Source organism: Stegodyphus dumicola, chromosome 9 (assembly GCF_044657685.1).
Source record: "Stegodyphus dumicola isolate Sdum_Otavi_A_Nest chromosome 9, ASM4465768v1".
Classification (NCBI taxonomy): domain Eukaryota; kingdom Metazoa; phylum Arthropoda; class Arachnida; order Araneae; family Eresidae; genus Stegodyphus; species Stegodyphus dumicola.
The window spans coordinates 164,043,867-164,067,043 of record NC_140776.1 but is presented as its reverse complement, the minus strand read 5'-3'; the positions used below and the strand labels follow the sequence as shown (position 1 = coordinate 164,067,043).

At 32.9% G+C, this 23,177-nt stretch overlaps 1 pseudogene; it reads left to right on the top strand.

Moving 5' to 3' along the window:
• Nucleotides 1–497: 497 nt before the first annotated feature.
• LOC118186907 (elongin-C pseudogene) lies at nt 498–2,025 on the top strand (annotated as a pseudogene).
• The last annotated feature ends 21,152 nt before the right edge of the window (nt 2,026–23,177 follow it).

Genomic DNA, 23,177 nt, shown 5'->3' with positions numbered 1-23,177 from the left:
CTTTGATAACAAAGGTCTGAATTAGGTTTCTCAAAACAGATGACGTCAGAGCCATAGATGACGAATGACAAAAGATGTATTGTTCTGCGAAATTTCTTGCTAAGAATATGTATTATGTTCTTTGTTGCATAGATGTTCTCTGTTTCTTGTGCGACTCTTGGCCCTAGCGTAGAATTGGGTGCCCCTTCGATTAGCGATAATTTTTTAAACACTTCGGCGATGAAACCTCACTTCTGGTTACCATGATAGTTTTAACTTCCTTTTAGCTTCCTGATTTTATTCAAATGAAAATAGATTGATGTGCACATGAACAAATTTAAGGCAGTGCGTAATGCCTAGTTTGTGCAATTCTAGGATTTTTTTTAAGTGAAAACAGATCGATGTGTACATGGACACAGAGCTTGTGCAATTCTTTGACTTCTTATTTTGGTTTTGCGTAACGGCCATCTTGAAACTGTGCCTTTCTCGCGCCGATCTTGGCGTCAAAAATGAATCGCCAAGAAACAAGGGGCACCCAATTGTAAATTTTCACCTGGCTCTTTTCTGGATTCTAAGTTCAGTAGCATTTCTGCTCACAGACCTGAAGGTTGCTCGCGATTTGAAGCTTGTTTGTACTTTTGCGCTGTGGATTAATTGTTAGATGGATATCTTTGAAGAAAAACAAACATATGGAGGCTGCGAAGGGTTAGATGCTGAGTATGTTAAACTCATTTCTTCGGACGATCATGAGTTCATCATAAAGAAAGAATACGCTTTTGTTTCCAGAAGGATCGAATGCATGTTGAGTGGTCCCAGACGATTTGCCGAAAACGAAGTCAACGAAATCTATTTCAAAGAGATACCATCCCACGTCCTGCAGAAATTGTGCCAATATTTCACCTACAAGATCTGTTACGACAATAGTTCGGATGAAATATCGGTGTTTCCGATTGAGGGTGAAATAGCCGTGGAATTGCTGATGGCCGCTAATTTCTTAGGCTGTTAATAATCTTGGATCTGCAACTATTGCCTTTCATGGACATTACGAGTGGTCTTAACGAAATAACAATGCTGTGCTGTTTATGACGCCAGAAACTCACCCGACAAGAAACTGATTTTGATTTGTGTTAAATATAACTGATATGCAAGTTTCTTTATTTCTTGCAGAGTCGTACATGATGCAGCTTCCTCTGATAGTAATTTTTAAGAGTATCGGGCTTATTTGTCTCTCAGACTGTTCGAGACATTCCTAACTTTGATTTCTATATCGGAACTTTTGTATAAACATTAATTTTAGAATAGTTACGTTAAAAGAATTATAATAAATGATATGGTAAATTGTTCAAAATGAGCTGAATTTTGATTTTTAAAGATGAAGTTTTGAGCGAATTTGGTTTTTTAACTGCAATTTTCGAGTGAATATTCCTTTTTTAAAATGAGAATTTTGAGTAAATATTCCTTTTTAAAATGAGAATTTGAGTAAATATTGATTTTGAAATTCTAATTTGTGAGTAAACGTTGTATTTAATATGAATTTTTCAGCAAATTATGATTTTATGCTGGAAATTTTGCGAGTGTGTTACCCTGTAATAAAAGCAAGTATGTGAAATAATTTTGTCTTTATTTTAGAGTGCTTTGACCACGTGTGCAAAATTACGCTTACTCATATAAGTTTTAATACTTACATTGTGAAATAAAAGCATCGAGTAATTATTTTTAATAATAAGGATTATTTAGTGATTTTTTATGTAATCACCCATAAGGCAAAACCTGGCTTACGGAACAGTTTGGAGAGTTTCGAAAAATCGCCAATTCGTCAAATGGATTTTTGATAGCAAGATGGTTCTGATAGATGCGTTATATGAATGTGTAATATAAATTATAATTTTCATTATCTTCTGAGAATAATTAATAACATACGTTTCACTTAAATGATTGGTCGGAAATTATGATCTTTGTAATTAATTTTTAATAATGAAATATTGAAATTTTGAATACTATACTGTTCTGTCATGCGTTAGTCATTTTCCTTTTGAAACGTTCATTTTCGTCCAGTATTTTTAAGATTAGTTTTATTAATAAAATAGTGATATTCTGAATATATTGCAGATTTCTATAATTGTATTACTAAATCATTACTTTAAATGAAATAGTCATTTAGATGTATACAAATTTTAAGATTGATCTTAATTATGGAACATTAGGATTTTGGGTTAATCTTTGGATTATGGTAACTTGGCGATTTTTTGGCCAAAATTTGCCGACCAATCCTGCTACAGCAACCTGCTAGTTTTTGTTTGGACGCCATTTTGTTTTCAGAAAGTAAAGGCACTTTTTTTTTTTTTTTTTTTTTTTTACTCAATATTTTTTCCAACAATCTGCTAGCCGAATTACGCTTATGCTAGAACTTTTATGGAACAAAAATGCTTAATCATGACGAAGATTAGGTGCGGAATTGGGAGAAAGTGCAGAATCGCCCACTGCTTGCTGCGTTTTTTTTAAGAATTGCACATACACGGTATCATCCATGTACACGTCGACCTATTTTCACTTAAAAAAACATCTCAGAATTGCACAAAAATGGCATTGCGCACACTCTTGATTTTATCTGTGTACACTGCTAAAGTCCTAGCTAGTAACCTTAATCGCCTAACCAAAATGTCGCCAATCTACCTGTTACCAAATTCCAAAGATTAGCCAGATTTTGAATAGTTTATTGAGTTTCAGCATTATATCAGTGCATAGTTATTTCCTTAAGTTGACTAATTTAAATGGTGAATCTTTACATTATGGTAACTTGACGATTTTTTGGTGAAAATATGGCCACCAACCCTGCTACAGCAACCCGCTAGTTTTGTTTTGGACGCCATTTTGTTTTCACGAAGTAAAGGCATTTTTTTTTTTAACTCAACATTTTTTCCAACAATCTGATAGTCGAATTACGCTTATACTAGAACTTTTATGGAACAAAAATGCTTAATCATGACGAAGATTAGGTGCAAAATTGGGAGAAAGTGCAGAATCGCAAACTGCTGAGTTTTTAAAAATTCCACATACACGGTATCCATGTACACGTCGACCTATTTTCGCTTAAAAAAACATCCCAGAATTGCCTAAAAATGGCATTGCGCACACTCGACTTTATCTATGTACACATCGACCTATTTTCACTTAAAACGTCAAAGAAAATCGACAAAAATCCAATTCTTCTTACTCATGTAAAAAGCGCCAAACAAATAAGTGGGAGTTTCTGCACTTTAGCAGCGAAATTGTTTCTATGTGCTTATTAACTAAAATCACAATCGGAAGTTTCCAGAAAATGTCACATTACATGTCTCATGATCTCTCATTTCTCTGAGACAAAATAATCTGTGATTTGAACTGTGTACTTCTCAGATTATTGCTAAAGTCCTAGCTAGTAACCTTTATCGCCTTACCAAAATGTCGCCAAAGTACCCGTTACCATATTCTAAAGATTAGCCATTTAAATATGCAACTTTTAAGATTGAGGCTAATCATTGGAATATGGTAACAGATAGTTTGGCGACATTTTGGTAAGGCGATAAAGGTACTAGCTTAGGACTTTAGCAGTGTACATGGATAAAGTCAAGAGTGTGCGCAATGTCATTTTTGTGCAATTCTGGGATGTTTTTTTAAGTGAAAATAGGTCGATGTGTACATGGATGATACAGTGTATGTGCAAATCTTAAAAACGCGGCAAGCACTGGGCCATTCTGCACTTTATCCCAATTTCGCACCTAATCTTCGTCATGATTAAGCACTTTTGTTCCATAAAAGTTCTAGCATAAGCGTAATTCGGCTAGCAGATTGTTGGAAAAAAAATGTTGAGAAAAAGAAAAAAAAAAAAAAAAAAAAAAAAAAAGGGGGCCTTTACTTCGTGAAAACAAAATGGTGTCCAAAACAAAACTAGCAGGTTGCTGTAGCAGGATTGGTCGCCAAATTTTAGCCAAAAAATCGCCAAGTTACCATAATCCAAAGATTGACCATGATGGATTTTAATATTGAAATGTTAGCTATTAGTGGTGAATTTTGCGAATAACCAGTAAATACCTGTTTGCTGTCACCAAACTATCTGACAAAATTCTATAAAAAATCCAATGTTAAACTTCCTTAAAATCCTTTAGAATTATAATCCAGTTTAATTTAAATTACAGCAGAGATCTAGAATTCGATGCAATTTGAAATATAGTTTTTACAGTAATGTTTAGAGATGTAAAGATATTCGATAAGGAATTTTACGAGAGATTCTATAAAAATTTGTATAATTTCTAAAGGCTTCCCTTGTGGAATAAATGTGTACAGATTCAACTAATAGAATTCTACTGAAAACATCAGATCTAGTGAATGAATAAAAACAAATTTAAAAAAGTGCAAAATAGATTTTACAGATTAATTGCCGATTTCATTTAACATTCTCGAAAACATTTGCTTCTTTTTATGCGATTGCTGCTACGTGGATTCGAAGTGGGAAGAGTCTTAATGGCCGCACTGATGTTTATTTCATGGCATCCCATATCAAGATTAATAATGTTGTATTAACGTTGTGTTTAAGTTATAGTGTTTAGATTTGGCAGCTACTAATTCAGCTGCTAACTAAGCAAATGGAATTGTATCTAATTAAGCAAATGAAAATCTAGGATGAAAAATTTCTGGATTGAAGTTCATTCTTGCCGCTTATTGGCGAGGATGTCACTGCACAACTTTCATGACGATATATAAAAAGGGTACCACATTTGGCGCCTTGGTGCACACTTGGCGATTGTCAACTCTTAATACGCGAGTACCAACAATATTTTTGAAACACAGATTGCTCTTCAAATTCTCTTTACAGTACAATATTAGTAGTGTCAAATTCAGCTCGAATGTTATATGGACAGGCTGCTTTGATATCGAGTAATTTTTAAAGGAATAGTCGGTGTTTTTATCAAAAGTATTTCTTCGCCGTGAAACATGGTAGTGACGGTCATTACAATGTTAAGAAAAGACTCTGAATTAAAGGAAGGTATAATATCTTGAGAATAATAATGTTATACTCATTAGGAATTAGAAAATATTTTTTCACACCGTAGTTTGAGAATAAAAATGCTACAAATTGTTCTTTTGACCTACCTCTCTTTGACCTTTTACCTAACTTTTAACCGTTTGTTCGGCTGAATTTGAATATGGTAACAGGTAGTTTGGCGACATTTTGGTAAGGTGATAAAGGTTACTAGCTAGGAATTTAGCAGTGTACATGGATAAAGTTAAGAGTGTGTGCAATGCCATTTTTGTGCAATTCTGAGAAGTTTTTTTAAGTAATAATACGTGTGCATGGATGATACCGTGTATGTGCAATTCTTAAAAACGCGGCAAGCAGTGGACGATTCTGCACTTTCTCCCAATTTCGCACCTAATCTTCGTCATGATTAAGCATTTTTGTTCCATAAAAGTTCTAGTATAAGCGTAAGTCGGCTAGCAGATTGTTGGAAAAAATTTTGAGTTTAAAAAAAAAAAAAGCTTTTACTTCGTGAAAGCTAAATGGCGTCCAAAACAAAACTAGCAGGTTGCTGTAGCAGGGTTGGTCGCCAAATTTTTGCCAAAAAATCGCCAAGTTACCATAATCTGAAGATTAACCGTTTGTTCTTTCGACTTTTTACCTAACTTTGTAGTTAGATACGTTGCAAACACTTGTCAATACAATTAGCATAGTGATATCAGATTGAATTATAGAACTCAACTTTATGAATATTAGCAATGGCATTCCTTTGCCTTGATTTCCTTAAAGACACTACATTTCGTAACGAAACAAAAAAATCCTAACTAGCTTTCAGTTTTATGAATCTTCGAAGAATCAGTTTTAAGAAAATGATGTATAAGCTGGCTGGTTAATTAAGCTTCAGTACTTAAATACTCGAGGAGTAAAATTGGTAAAATAAATACTAGAAGAGTCCTGTTTAAGAATGAAAACTTCATCAAATCTATGTATGAGAAATCTGTTTTCATGTACACGGTGTGATCACAAAAGTTCTTACCCGGCATTTACTTTCGCAGCAGTTCCTATAAATACGTACTACAAATTATAAAAATGGGGGAAAGTGCAGAATCGCCCACTGCTTGGCGCGTTTTTAAGAGTTGCACATACTCGGTATCCATGTACACATCGACCTATTTTCACTTAAAAAACATTCCAGAATTGCACAAAAATGGCATTGTGCACTCCCTTGACTTTATCCATGTACACATCGACCTATGTTCACTTAAAAAGTCAAAGAAAATTGATAAAAGTCCAATTCTTCGTACTCTTGTAGAAAGTGTCAAACAAATAAGTGGACGATTCTGCACTTTAGCCCAAAAATGTTTTAAGTGACGCAAAAATTCATGTTTTGGTATTTTTTGTAAAAATTACAAAAATGGAACTTTTTATAATCTCTTTCAAACCCTATACATATATTCAGAAAAATTTTGAACTCGTTAAAAAAATAAAACACAAAAATAAAAAAATAAAATATCTGAAAGGGTTTAACGCTCTCGCTTAGCTGGAGTCTACTCGTCTGCTGCTCACTCCTGCTAAGCCATTTCTTTTGTCTTTTTAGCTTTATTATTAAGCATCATTTTCTTTGCACTAACGCCATATGTAATTAGATAGCAAATTTACAAAAAATTTAAAAGCACCATAGTAGTATATGTTAAGAATCTTCGATGCAGCATGAAGTGTTGGCATATAATTTTTTTATTTTTTTCTGTTCATCATATCAGTGCTAACCTTTCTTAGTTAGAAGGCTTGCAAAACTATTTTTGTCTTTTTATTGTTAACGTTTTGTGATTTAACTTTATTTATTAAGTATCATGTTCTTCATATTTGCTCTATATAAAATTCGATTCAAATCACAAAATATTTAAAAACAACATATATTTAGAATTTCCGATAAATAGTCTCGTGCGTTGGAGATAAATATATTTTATGCCGTACAGTTTCGCCACTGCTCGCTTTCAGATCTTTGAATTTGTTAATCTAAAATTCATTAAAGGTTTACAAAATATTAAATATAAATTTCGGAAGAAAAATGATGCAGGCGTTTATGGTGCACAATGCAAAATCCCTTTTCCAAACTAATAGCCCATTTGGGCTATGTACGACGCCCATATGAAAAAAAAATCTGAAAGGTTTCAGATTATAAATTACGTCCAAAGAGGTGTTTTTTTTAACGTTTTGCGTGTTACCTTTATTTATTAAATATCATGTTCTTTGCACTTAAACCATAAAACTCAGTTCAATAGGAATGTAGCAAAATAATTTTAAAATGAGCATATCTTTAGAGTTTCCGATACACAGTTCCGCGCGCTGGAGATAAAAAGGTTTTTTTTTTTTTTACCCCGTCGATGGTTGCCATTGATCGCTTTCAAATCGTTGACTTTCTTACTCAAAAATTCGTTAACGTTTTACAAAATATGAAATCGATAATAAAACAAATTTCAAATTTGGACTTCCACATGCCCATATTCGCAGTAGGATTACGTCATTCAAAATTCGATGGTTCTATGTAACGTTGTTATATCACAATGCGAGACATATACATACATTTATGCAGATTTTTCATTATTAATTTTTTTCAAATATAATGCAGGACTCTAACATTTGGTGTCAACAGTTCGAAACGTGAAACGGACATTTATAGTGATTCAACGCAAAATCGCGAAACGAAAACGATAGTCCTTCAAGGACAAAGCCCCTTTGGACTAAAGGCTGAGATATTCGTTATTAAAAATCGGACATCATATTTAGGGACCATATCGCTAAATGTTTGCTTTTGTATATAATTAAAAACGAACCGTTAGCATAGAAAATATTTTCGGATGTTAAAAATTTAAGTGACGAGCATTTCTATGCAGATTATCTTGAAAAGCTGGGACGTTTATAAATTTTTAAAAAAGGAAATCTTCTTCTCTGAATCTTCTAGAATTCGTGTTTTAGGAAACACTGATGGGTAATGCAGCCAACTCGTAATATTATTAGCACTAATTAAAAATGAAGTTTTTGTAGTACAATGCATTTTTTACACGATTACCAGATTATGATTCTAAAGTAACAAAACTTCATTAAAACATTAATATTGTAGTCTTAGTCTCCTAGAATTTTAAATTACGTGTGTAAAAATTCTTTAGGAATACCAAACATAATGAAATGATAAATTATAGACACTAGGGAGTCACAAAATAAACTACTTGACTGGGATTTAAGGAAAAAGAATCAACCTTGAATTATTTGATGTTGTTGTTGAACCTTATCCCATTCGATAGTAACATTAGATGAGGTCTCAGATATCTGAGCAAATCCAAGAAATTCATCTTGTCAAGGGGTCCAGACTTTGGCTGTCGCTGACAAGAGACATAAGCACTGTATAAGTGGCATTAGGTCTTTGCTCAGTTCCGCTTCCAATTTTGATAGAGAGAACCCCGGGGGGGGGATACAGGCTCGAGGTTCCCACCCTCTTTCCATACCACACCTTCTCGTGAGGATTTTCGGTTCACTACATATTTAGAGTATCCCCATGCCGCACAGACACTATGGTGCATTTGAAAACATTCATGATTTCTCCGCGATTCGAGGCCGGGTACTTCGGTAGGGCAGTCAGAGTCGCTAACCACTATTTTAATCGGGCAGCTTGAATTATTGTAATTTATTTATTAACTTATCCCTCAATTCAAATTGAATACGAAGCCAAAAATGGCAAATCTTAGATATCTCGGTTCATTTTTGCCGTACGGTAGACAAACTTTTGTGCTTTATTTTTTTAATAATGATTTAAATTATTCTGATTTAGATTTATAATTTTTTTACAATATTTTTTAAATATAAATTAGAAAGCGGAGGAATGTATTAAAATGTAAGATTTCGTAATTTTTACTCCAAAGGGGCTTTGTCTCTGAAGGACAATTGTTTTCGTTTTGCGATTTTGCGTTGGATCACTATAAATGTCCGTTTCACTTTTCAAACTGTTGCCACCCAATGTTAGAGTCCTGCATTATATTTGAAGAAATTACATAATGAAGAATCTGCATAAATGTATGCATATTTCTTGCATTGTGATAAAACAACGATACATAGGACCATCGAATTTTGGATGACGTAATCCTCCTGTGCATGTGGGAACCTCCCGTGCATAAGGGCATGTGGAAACCCAAATTTGAAATATGTTTTATTATCGATTTCATATTTTGTAAAACTTTAAGGAATTTTTGAGTAACAAACTCAACGATTTGCAAGCGAGCAATGGCAACAATCTACGTGGGGGGGGGGGAACCTTATTATCTCCAGCGCGCGGAACGTTGTACTGGAAATTCTAAAGATAGGCTCATTTTAAAATTATTTTTGCGACATTGCTATTGAACTGAAATTTATGGTTTAAGTGCGAAGAACATGATATTTAATAAATAAAGGCAACACGCAAAACGTTAAAAAAACGTTCCTTTGGACGTAATTTAAAATCTGAAACCTTTCAGATTTTTATTTTTTATTTTTTAACAATGATTTAAATTATTCTGATTTAGATTTATAAATTTTTTACAACATTTTCTTAAATATAAATTATAAAGCAAACAAATGCGTTAAAAAGTCAGATTTCGTAATTTTTACAAAAGTGTTTTTGTTTTAAATTTAAAATACCAAAATATGCATATTTGTTTCATTTAAAAGATATATGTGACTGGAACTTTATGTATATAACCAAAGTTTGCTAAAATGCTAGCCGTATAAAGTTCTTTTCTGGGTACAGTGTAGTATAAATTGGATAGACCTTTGGTCTGGGATTATCAAAACATGATTAAGTATGTCTAGATGCCTGAGCTTCGCACTTTAACCTTAATCAGAGTTCACAGCTGACATGGTGACTTTTCTTTTCTGATAATGGTCAAAATGGTCCAGACATCATTTTCCATTCTTAGCTTTTACTAACAGTTATTGCCTTCTCTGTTGCCTTAACTGTAACGAATAAATTCTGCATTATTAGATCCTATAGTTCACAGTGGAGGAAATGGATCGGAAAAGTTTTACACTTTCTACAAGAAGGTACGTGAATAGAAAAGGCTTCAAGCCCGCAAGATCCAGTTTTTGCATCATTAACTTGGGGTTCTTTTTTATATTTTATGGCATGGAAATAACTCTCCGACTTCCTTTCCATGTTCTGAAATATCTTTCACAAATTTCTCCAATCGTATTTCACGCCAGTTAATGAGTAACGCTTGATTAATTCTCCAGTTTCCGAAGCGTCTAATATTTATGAAGCGTGTATTAACGACTGGCTAAAAAACTTCAAGAAATTCTGTTAATGAATGAATGTACAGGGGTGGCATGTATTTCGTTTTAATGGGTCCTTTTGCTTTTAAGATGGATAGCCCAATATCATCTACAGCATCAATATACAGCTCATGGTCTATATTTGACTTCATAAGTGGATTTTTTATTCTCTCTTTAACGATGCAGATACAATTTATTTCATGTTCCATCAAGGCCATTGTGTTGTTATCCCACGATATGGTACAAAATAATACTGACAGATCGCTTATTTTTAGAATCAAATTCCAGTTTTATACTTCCTTGTACAAAATAAAAGGAAGAAATATTTCAGGTATCATATTTCAACAAAAATATCCATTTTGACGACTCTCTAATCCCTTTGAACGATGTTTTTGCGTGACATCTGTACGTACGGACTCTTTTTTCCAAAGCGGATTGTAAAATGGATTTAAAATAGATTCAGAAGAAATTTTCTTGTGACGTCTATACATACTTATGTACATATGTATCTCATACAACTCAAAAACGAATTACTTTAGAACGTAGAAATTTTCTTGTGACGTCTATACATACTTATGTACGTATGTATCTCATACAACTCAAAAACGAATTACTTTAGAATGTAGAAATTTTGTGTACGGGATTGTTATAACATGCAGTTCTGCACATCCCTTTTTCGTTGCAATCGGCTGCATCAAACACACACACACCACACACACGCACGTATATATATATATATATATATACATATTGCCATTCTGTTTTATAGCTTTAATTTGCCTGCAACAGTTGTAGAATTTTCAGCAATTGAAAAGTTTAAGTTTCACTAAGCCTAACGAGGCTGCTAGTTGTTTAGATTTCAAACTCTAAGCATCAACTTCTGTGGTTTTGTCCGGAGTGGAATCAAAACGGAACTTTCAGTTTTGTGCACCGAAAAATGTCTTCCTGCCCGCTGGCAAAATTGCTTGTTTTGTGGTAAAAATTTTAATTCAAAAAACTTTTTTTAACCGTATTTGGTGTTTTATATTTTTCTGTATTTACACTTTTTAATGAAGATATTTTTATATATTTTTGCCTTGCTGAGAAGGGAGAAAAGAATTAACTGAGTTAGAAATATATCTGTAATGAAGTTCAAGAAAATAAGTTTAAATGAAATGCAGCAAAAAACGTATATAATTTAGTAGGTCATATTAGGAAGTCACGTGGTGTCTACATTGGATTTGTTTAGTTTAATGAAATGAGTTTTAACTATAAACTTGACGAGCATGAAATGAATCAAAAGAAGAACTTATCATATAAATATTATTAAATATGTCGTTATATAAGTATCTATTGTCGTATATAAGTAATATTTTGCAAAAATAAAATGGTGTATTGAAACTACTTGCATATAATTGCTACAGGTGACGATACAGAATGTGAAAAAAGAAAAACATTTCAGCTACTATTACACCGATAAAATAAATGTGATTTTATGCCCTCTGAAACTGAATTTAAGCAAGTAAAATAATAAACGCACTGGGTTTGACAGTTTGTGCTGATGAAAAAAACTGCGATCTGTTATGAAACAAACACCAGAAGTGACGACGATCCAAAAGGTAAGAGAAAAAATATAAATATGAAAGCACATGACGAGAACGATACAGTTTTAACAGAACTTCACAGAATAATATGGGATTTTTTTAAATATCGTAATTGGTTAAATGTTCCACCGGCAAATGTCATTGTAACAGAACTAATATTTAGAACGGGACTAACAATCACTCAAGATTTATAAGGATATTCAAGATGCGTCTTTACTAAATCTAACACGCACAGGAATTCAAACCGACCGATTTCGACAGACGTCTTGAATTTGCTCGCGGCAATTAGGAATCAGCTTAGGGAAGAGTATCACATCACGTGGGACCGGGAGCTAAAATATAATATTAACAGAATCAAGCAACGGCCTTAAGGGGGCTCATACACCTTAAACCCATTATGATCTTCGAATATGTGACTGTTGCAAGAATTGGGATATTTTAAATATTTTAAAAGCAATTACTTCCAGTTTTTTACAGCTGACTACATAATATAGTTGCTTTGGGATCTAGTAACCTGAAAGTTTGTGTTACCACAAATACTTTTGTAATTTAATCCGCTTTGTGACGAAATATTCCGTCATGTTTTCACCTTGCGCGCATAGTATTTTAAAAATGGGTAATGGTACATACTTTAAATTTGTTGAAATTCTTTATATGGGCACTATTTTCTAACTGAGCCAAAAATATGATGAATATATTAATATTAAAACATTTTATGCATAAAAACATTACAGATTTTTTAATAAAGTACATTTTATAAACTCAACTCCAAATAAAATAAAAATTTACCATGAAAATCTTAGGATTTTTGGTTCACAGTAGTTTCCAAATGTTATAAAAGCTATATATTAAATATGGAATTAAAGTATGCAACAGAATGTTTTACACTGTGCGCGCAAGTTGGAAACATAACGAAATATTTTGTCACATAGCGGAATAAATTATAAAAATATGTGTGGCAACACAAACTTTCTGATTACTATTTCAGAAAGCAGCTATATTGTGTAGTCAGCTGTGAAAAGTTGGAAGTAATTGCTTTTAAAATAAATAAGTTATCCCAATTTTTGCAACAATCACATATTTGAAGATCTTATGGGTTTTAAGGTGTTTGAGTCCCCTTAAGCGCCAAATTGTGAAAGAACATAAGAAAGGGAGCTGAGAAGAGAAAATCCGAAGTTTGAATTTTCAAGACGACTCGCTTTGGAAATTCGAAAATATCTCGAAAGAGATACAAAGGATCTGGAGATACAATTTATTCCATATTCCGATCCTGCTGATCCGGCCTTTATCTAGCACACGACACATGAACACGCGCGTCGACAGCTGGCTTAACTCGACTGTGGCTAACGACATCAAGCTCACGACTCCAGGAGAAATAAAAAATATCGTCAGGAAGCTTTGTCTAAAGAAAGGGCCACATGAGGGTGCAATTACGAATAAAATATGTTTTAAACTTGTCATTACAAAGTTAACGAGGAAAATGATTGCGTGTCTTAGACACTTATATTTCCTTCATTGTTGAGAAAATGCAAACATATTCCTGCTCCCATACCTGGAAAGAATCATATGAACTCGGATGAAATCAGACCGATTATCCTTTCATCAGGAATTGAAAATTAACTTGAAACCCTGATTCTGCGTCGGCTGAAGTCTACTGACAGACTGTCTACAGATTTAGATCTGCTGACAGACGAGCAGTTTGAGTTTGAGGATATTAGTGAAGACTTGTAGAATTTCTCGATGCCGGAACATAACAAAACTGCTGTGCGTTCCTTACGCTAAATGTGGTGAGAGCTTTCGATCGCGTCTGGCATAAGGGGCTAATTTACAAGCTCCTGTCTCTTAATCTCAGCAAAGAAATGATTTGAATTGTTAGTTCCTTCTTCCAAGAGTGCACCTTCGCAGGAAGATAAGACTCAACCTGCTCGTTTTCGAAGAAATGTTGTGCAGGAGTTCTTCAAGGTTCCTGTCTTGCCCCTGTACTTTAACTCTTCTATTTAGCTGATTTTGTTAAATCGCGAAATGACTAATATCAGCTTGTGGCCTCCTATGCAGACAATGCCCCATCTGCCGTAAGATCACTTTCGCCGATCAGAGAAATTAAAAAATTACAATCCAAAATTTATAGGAATTGAAAACTGGTGCCAAAAATGGAGGGTATCAGTCCATGGATACAATTCTCAGCTGCATGTACGGCGTCGTAGTAAGACAGCACAAGAATAAGTCTGAAGTATAGTTAAAAACTTTGTAAATAAAAGAAGTAGCGAGAGTTACCCAAGCTAATTTAAATTACTGCTATCTGCTATTTGATTAGATAAGTGCAGGCACAGGTAGAAGTATGGGGGACACCAGCGATGTACCATAGGTCCATTGGTAATGTTTTCCCATACTAACTAACTATAAAATATTTGCAAGCTTTTAAAAGAGTTCACAAAGAAAGATTGAGGAAATGAGCAACTGAAGCTTTCCAACAAATCTGGAGTTTACTTTTATGGTACATTGTGTAATGATACCGTACTTCCTGCATCCAGTATTTATTAAAAATAATGATTTACGACATTAAGAGCTTATAGTATAGTTTCAACACAATTTGAAATTCACAAATTAAACTGAACTTATTTTGATGTAACAAAATTAACAGATAAACATAAATGAGATGAATATAATTAGTACTGGTAACACAATGTTATAATGAATTGTAGTAATAATACTAAAGAGGTGTCTACGGGGCTATTACTGTTATGAAAAGTTAATGAGGTGTATAAAGGTCACAAATTGAATTCTTTTTGCCGTATTCACAGGATGTAAAAGTTCATTAAATTTATGCAGCATGAGAACTTATACTTGGCCGTAGGAACACAGTCTTTGCAGAATTTTTTGAAACTTCGAATACTGATACTTATCTTTAATTAGAAATCTTTGGAATGCCAGAAGATCAATTTTGGGAGATTTTACGTGATTATCATCAATTAAGGGGCATGAGAAAGTGTAATGTTCAGGAGTTCCCTGTTTTCCACATACATAGATGGCGGTGTTCGCCATATTTCTTGCATAACAATGTGTGGAAACAGCGTTTAAGGGTATTCAAATAGACATATTTGTCTATTGTGCCCTCAATGAATTCAAGGTTGTTGGTATGTGCACCCGACATATCCGCACTAAAAAGAATCAACGATGAGAGAAGCTCTCTAACTGTAACAGACCTTGAAATTTCAAGACAGTGTTATCTCCTCATCTAACTATAAGCAGCGGACCAAGCCATTCCAGACTCATCACATAGTTCACAAGAATAACATCAAAATAGGTAACAAATCTCTGAACAGTACCAATAGCCTACATCGATAGCTCCAATATCAATGATAAATTCGTCTGGGCCGTCTTCATTCATTTACTTCTCACCTATACAGTAATTTAGAAAAGCCATTTTTATTCAACAATACAGGTTTCCAAGCAGATGGAAGAATCTCTCAAATATTCCCTCGCAAAAGCAAGCTTCTTTTTCGAAGAATTCGGAGGATAATTCTTGGTATAAATTTGTTAAAGTTTCCCTTGAACGGTGTTGCATTAGAATTTGAAAAAAGTTTTGGATTCGCTTTAAGAATATCGACAACTTTTCTCTTTTCTCTACGAGTCTTATCTTTTCTCTACTGATGATCTGAAACGTTTTTATTACACTTCTTAACTGTGTATTTACTCCTAGTCATTATTTCCCAATTTCTTGGAGTTATTTATTCTGATTGTAAAAAAGGATGATTATTTTTTTCCTTAAATCGTAACTTTCACACGCTTTCTAGTCATTTCAAAATTAAATTTTCGATGAACTAAGCATAAACAATCAAGCTGTCAACGCAACATCAGATAAATAAAACTACCAGTCTCATATCACGTTGATTGGTACCTAAAGAATGACGCAATTTAACTTAATTTGCATAAACCTCAACGCTAGGCTTTCACTATTATTCTTTATCTTAATTGATTCTTCAATTAAGATAAAGAATATAAATAATATAAATAAAATGTTTTAATATTAATATATTCATCAGATTTTTGGCTCAGTTAATATAGAAGTTCTATTTGTTTCTATTTGTTTTGATTAAAAGTTCTATTTGTTTTTGCAAGTATATTCCTTTTAACTTAACATTTTTTGTTATGTTCATAATATTCGGAAGATTATATAAATAGTGAGGTTTGATAAAATTAATAAATTTTACAATTTTCCCTCCATTTGTTTGAGAATACATAAAGTGTGCCTTCAAATCTGAAAGCTTTCAGAATTTTTTTTTCTTACGAATTGCCTGTTTTTTCGGTTTAGATTTATTTTAGGAAATTCCTGTCAAACTTATAAAAAAAAGCAAAGTTTAATTTTGATGTTTGAGGAAGATGAATTGTTGATTTGGATGAAAAGTACCTGGCAACTCCTGAAAAAAATAATCGTGCAATAGTAAAGTTACCGGTAAAAGGAACTAGATTCCCCTCACGCTGTCCCTGAAAAAATAAGGACAGCGTACATAATTTTAAATATATACACATAAATAAATGAGTCAAATCCTCTTAGATAAAATATATAAGCTTTGAATGCAATTCACTGTGAGGCTTTGGAAAATTGACGTTCTATCTTATGATAATCAGTCTTCCAGATCATAGGAATTTTGCATGCTACGCTGTAATAAAGGAAGCAAATTCTTCTAAGGGAAAAAGTAGGCTTGATCATATGTTTTAACAAAAGAAAAAAGATTTCGATGCATTCTTTAACAAAATGAACATAGTTTACAAGAAAACTTGAAATTTTTAAAGCAATAATTCCTTTTTCATTCTCATTTATTTGAAAGGAAAGAATTGTGATTAAATTTAGCAGAAACATGGCTAGAGACTACGCTTAAATAACTTGTTGTAAGTATTCCCATTTTTAAAGGTATTAAGATAATCAGTATATCCATTTTTACATCCCTGTGCGAAGTAAATAAACTACTTAATTCGCAAAAAATTTCGGGTATCATATTTCGACGAAAATATCCATTTCGACCGCTCTCGAATCCATTTGAACGATTTTTTATTGACATCTGTACGTAGGGACAAAATGAAGAACTATGTTTTCCAAATCAGTTTGTAAAAGGGATTTAAAATGGATTTATAAGGGATTTTTTTTCGTGACATCTGTGCGTATGTGCATATGCATGTACGTATTTATTTCGCATAATTCAACGATTAGACGAACAACGTTGAAATTTTCTGTGATACTGCTATAACATCTAGTTGTGGATCTTCCTTTTTTAATTGCAGTCGGTAATACCAAATATGCGTATATATATATACACCCACCCTCTTACGCTTATGTATATATATATATATATATATATATATATATATATATACCCACCCTCTTACGCGGTTCTGTGAGCTCTGTTTTTTACTTCCTTGTACGAAGTAAAAAGGAAGTATTGTTATCGCGAAAAATTTTGGGTATCATACTTCAACGGAAATATCCATTTTGAACGCTATTGAATGCATTGAATGCAATTTAACGATGTTTTTGCGTGACATCTGTACGTAAGGAATAAAAAACCTTTTTCCTCCAAAAAATTATAAAACTGATTTAAAATGAATTCTGAAGAGATTTTCTTCGTTTTGTACGTACGTACGTATATATTTCGCATAACTCAAAAACGAGTAGCTTCAGAACGTTGAAATTTTGTATATAGGACTGCTATAACATGTAGACGTACACCTCCCATTTTGGTTGCAATCGGACGCTCGCAATGTACATAAATATTTGTATATATCCACTCTGTTAGTTGGCTCAGTGACTGAGTTTCTTTATTCTTATATGTTTGTAAATTGTGCGTATTTTGCTTTAAAAATGATTGAATTATGTTGTTCTTATCTTCCGGTTAAGATTTTTATGCCTTTATTGACCTACATGCAATAATTGTGGAATTATCAACAATTTAAAAGTTTTTTAAGTGCGGCTAAGCCTAATTTTTGTTTACCATGACTGCCATATTTGTTTACATTTGAAACTTAGCAGAATAGTGGATTTGTTGCTAATCTAGAGAAACTAAGCTTCGCAACAACAAAGTAACGTCTTTTTTTTTGTGAGTTAAATTATGCTTAATTCATGATGGAGCTATCATTTAAGTTATTAGCATGTTTTTGCGTAGAAATTGTAATTTTAGTTGTGAAATTTCTTTTAACTGTACTTCGTGTTTTATGTTTTTTTATATCTTTCAATTTTTAATGAATCAAATTTGAACTTTTATGTATTTTTGCCTTGCCACTAAGTGAGACCTGAATTAATTATTAGCGCATGCTCATTAGGTAAGCGGCGCTGAATCGTCCGTGAAAAACTGTTTCTTTCTTATTTGTTTAATTTCTTTTATACATCGTTTTAGACTTATTATAGTATTTGAATACAACTTGTGGTAATTCCTCACATGATATAATTTTTGTGCATTCTAAGTTATAAAATGAACGAAATATATAACGCTGTTAAGTGAACCTAGCGCCGAAGCGTCGCTATGGTAAATAAATATAGTGAACTTTAAAAGAGGGCATTTATTGTATTGCGGTTTATGCTCTACCGACGAAATAGATTTAATTCAAAATTCGTTAACTGTTAATTGAATATGTTTAAATGAAATGCAGGAAAACTGAGTATAATTTAATATTCTGTACAAGGAAATCATGTGGTGTACACATCAGACTTTTATTTTTACATGTTGACAAATTGTGCATTGTTTCCTCTAAAAGTGACTGAATTATGTTGTTTTTTTATTCCAGTTAAAGATTTTATGCCTTTAGTTAATCTGCGTAAAATAACTCTAGAATTAAACCAAACTCAGTGGCGCAACAACTCTGAGAGAGCCATGGCCTGCAGTGCCCTGATAGCTGCTTTCTTGTTGATTCACCCAGTGACCGTGGGTCCCTGGGTGCATCAACATATGCCCTGGTCCAGTTGTCAGCTTTTGCAGGACCCCCGATGTTTAGTCCCCAAGCGAACTTGGTACTCATTTTATTAACTCACTGAAAGGAAGAAATGCTGAGTCAATCTTGCCCAGCCAGGTGATCGAGCCCTGACCGCGTTTCTGCTGCGCGACACGCAAGACAGTTTTAGAATTATCAGCAATTTAATAGTTTGAGTGGCACTAGGCCTAACGTGGCCGCCATTTGTTTAAGATTGAAACTTTTAGTACAATCAAGAATTAAGTCAGTTGGTGCACCAGCTTCAGATTTGTTTTGCCCAGAAGGACCGAAACTTAGCTTTCAGTTGTGTGCACTGAAAATTTTGTATTCCTGCCCGTTGGACATACTCTTCTTTTCTGCGTAAGAACTTTAATGTTGTTTCTGAACTGTTTTTACCTGTATTCGGTGCTTTAGTTTTTTCTGTATTTTACAAATTTTGAATGAAAATGCTTTGAGTTTTTATATATTTTTTCCTTGCCGCGAAGTGAGAACTGAATAGATTGAATAAGTAATATATCTCTAAGGAAATTCGGAGAAATACGTTTAAATGCAGCGCAGCTAAAATGTGTATAAATTAATCAGCCATGCAAGATACTCATGAGGTTTTTTTGCTTTTATTTTAACGCTAAAATTTGCTCCTTTTCCCAGAGAGGGAAAACGAAGAAATAAATCGAACTGCGTTTCTTTAGTGAAGAATATTATCGTCATTGTTACTGCCTTCTCGATTCAGCATTGATTTCCAAATATTCAACCGAGCGAAACGTTACAATACCACAGCTTTGGCTAGATTTACTATCTATTACAATTTTTATTGTGCTTTATACGTTGGTGCTAAGAGCAATAATAAACTTCCAGAGAGACGACAGTTATATTTGGCAAGCCAGACACATTACCTCGGTCGCCGTTTTATCTGCTCTAAGACTATTTTTATTGTTGTTTTGGGAATTTGCCTGGACATCATTTTGTTTACAAAAACCATTACGTTTACCGAATTGCGGCTGAAAAAAAGTATTTCGTTAGCTGTTATTACGTTAGTTGTATTCTAACTTGATTTGTAAACGTCTGCGTTGTGTTATGCCACTAATTGTCACAATCTGTATTTATTTATGAAAATAATTACTTAAAATTTGCTTAGAGAATGTTAGCTGGAATTTATTTTCGGAATCATCCAGTTGCTGCGAAAAATGACTGCATTGAAAATTTTTTTCCAGTTTATGCTAATCAAAATTCTGAGATCAAACGTTTCATGGAATTTTTGCTAGCGTGTTAATCACGTAAGATTAACAGAAGGTTTTCTCAATATGCAAAATTGAGAAACATTAACAGAAGAACATTGAGAAAGATTAACAGGAGACCGTCAACAGAGCAACTGCACCACCATTACGACTTTCAGCTTTTGCTCTCTATCGATGAAAACTATTTACCATCCGCTATCAGCGGTATTTATTTGAAATAAAATTTTACAAAGTTACAATAGTTGTGCAAATATACATATGACATACAGAGACACAGGTTTTGTGGTGTTTACATAGATGGCAATGTTTACAATAAAGCTCATAACATACTAATTATTTAGAGAATTGTCACTTAAGTTGAAAATTTATGTTTACTGATTTTTATATATTAATTTTGAAGAATAGCCAAATTATATAATATAAAATGTCATTATACATTTAAAGAATTTAGACATATGTAATTTAGAAATAATTAAGCCAAATTAAAAAAGAATGAGAAAAACACTAAATATGGAATACAAATTAAATAAATTTAGAAGAATGTAAAATGTAGACTAAATATAAATATTAAAGATATACTAAAAGTAAATAATAAATGAAATAATAAAAATATTAACAATCTTATATTAAATAATCTTATAACTAATAATCTTGTAGAGTTGCGCTCCTCCAACGTGCACGCAACCAAGAGGTGACTGTTGAAACTGGAAAATAGACAGAGTCTTGCTAAGGGTTTAAGTCCCTTTTTATTCAACTTAAGAAATTACAATTGCGTGCTCTTGACGCTCACAAACTACGCCGACCCGGCGGTAAAATAAAAATAAGAACCTGAAAAGAAATAATAACAAGACTCTAACTACGAGGCTCTCTAAAAGTAACTAACCTCACCACGTTTTACAATACTGCTAATTCAGCAAACTTTGAATATCACGTTGAACGATTAACCATTCTCCGAGGCAAGCACACAGGCCGAAACGCGGGGTTCTTCAATTTCTGGCTAACTACCTCCGCGCTCGTGAAGTACGAACAGCACATCTCGAACTCGTTTCCATTCTATTTAACTCAGAATACTTCCGCTGATAATTTGAATCCTTGCGCGTTCTACTAAAATTTACATACTCTGGCATTGGCAGTTCCAGGGGAAAGTAAGGCTTGACAGGAAAGATAGTTTAAACTTAAAATAAATGTTAGTTAAAATAAATATAAACCCTACAATCTTATAGTTAAGGAATAATCTTATAGTTATGAGAAAAGAAGTATTATAATTAATAATAAGAAAATAATAAGAAAAGTAGTATTATAAATTTACTGAAGAAAAGATATTTAAGGTAAGTGCTAAGAGAAGGAAGTGAATAGATAGTAAGTTGAAAAGTGTAAAACTTGGGAAAGATGATTATTATTGAACCACTTTTTATAAATGTTGAAATATTACAGCTATAAATCTTGATAACTAAAGTATAGAGTTAACTACAGCACTAATACTCATAATACAAAACTATAATAAGGATAATTAAATGTAAATGATATAATGATTAGCATAATTGTTATTATCAATATATGAAGTAATAAATGTAATAGTAATAAAAATTTCAACCATAATAGTACTAGTAAATAGGAGTAATACTACTATCTGATAATAAAGTTAGTGACACTGCAATGCGTTAAAAATCATATAATGCATTAGAATCTGACAGTATGATGATAAACATAAAATAATATAATATAATTAAAGATGAAGTAGATTAATAACATTAAAGATTATTAGTGTTATAGATGTAAGGGATTAAAGAGATGAAGAGTTGAAAAGTGAATATTAGGAAAATACGGGATTAGTGTTAATAGCTTATGTATTGCTAGTTATTAAGGAAGTCTGACAGTTATGATTATAATGTATTATAATTAAAATATTAAATTGATAAATGATACATGTATTGGTTAATAACTACTAAAGGATGATAAGATCGGAGATACGTAAACATCTAAGGAACAATAATAAAATAAGATAATAGAATAGAAACATGAATGAGATGATAAATAATTATTAATGTAAGATTAACAGAAGATTAACATTAATATCGAGAAAGATTAACAGAAGGTTTTCACGACACAAGTTTTTCTCAATATGAAAAACGGCACACCAGCGGCCGTCTGGCCTGGGTTCGATTCCTGGCGAATGTGGTGGCTGCATGGAGGTTTTCGTGGTTTTCCTTAAATGTAAAGTAAATATGTGGCTGTTTCCTTTGGAAATTCTCCCACTAAGGCATCGTTTTTCTTATTCAGATTGTCTTTGCTTGCTTTGCCATAATCATATGAACAAAAATCAATATGCAAAAATACAATGCAAAAACGAATAAGTGTATAATTAAGACACAATAACACGCCGAATAAATACTAATTCAGAAGTCAAACAACAAAAATCAGCGTTATACCTACAAATTTTCACAGGACTAGTTTCGATGGTTTTACCGAACCATCATCTTCAGCTGCAAAACCGCAAATGAACAAGATAGGAAATAATGATTAGATAAGATAAGAAAGCCTGGACAAGAATAAGCAAGTCGCGCCATCTGTTGGCGAAACCAGAACTAAAACATAATTTCTCTAAAAGCCGAAGGCAAATTTGGATTGGAATTAGGATCGTTAACTAGAACAGAAAGATTTTTATGAATGTGAAATGCCTCTAGAAAATCCAGTTCTCCAATGGAAGATGTTTTTTGAATAATTTTGGCAGCAGAAAAATTGAAAGTGTGATTTTCGGACCAACAATGTTGAGCAACAGAAGACTTCTGTGTTTCCTTTTTTCTAACATATGCCTCATGTTCTTTGACGCGAAATTTTAAGGCTCTCTTAGTTTGGCCAATGTAAATTAAACCACACTGGCAAGGAATCCTATAAATACCCCAGGAATTCATATCCGGAATGGAGTCCTTGAGTATAGAAGTTGGAATTTTATTGATGGGAGAATAAACAACCTGAAAGTTAAATTTCTGCAAAATATGTGCAATTTTATAGCTAATTGATGGAAAGAAGGGAATGACAACAGAATTTTTATAATCTCCTAAAATAAGAGTGTGGCTTTTAGTGTGTTGAGATGAGAATTTTTTAATTGCTTGATTAATAATGTTG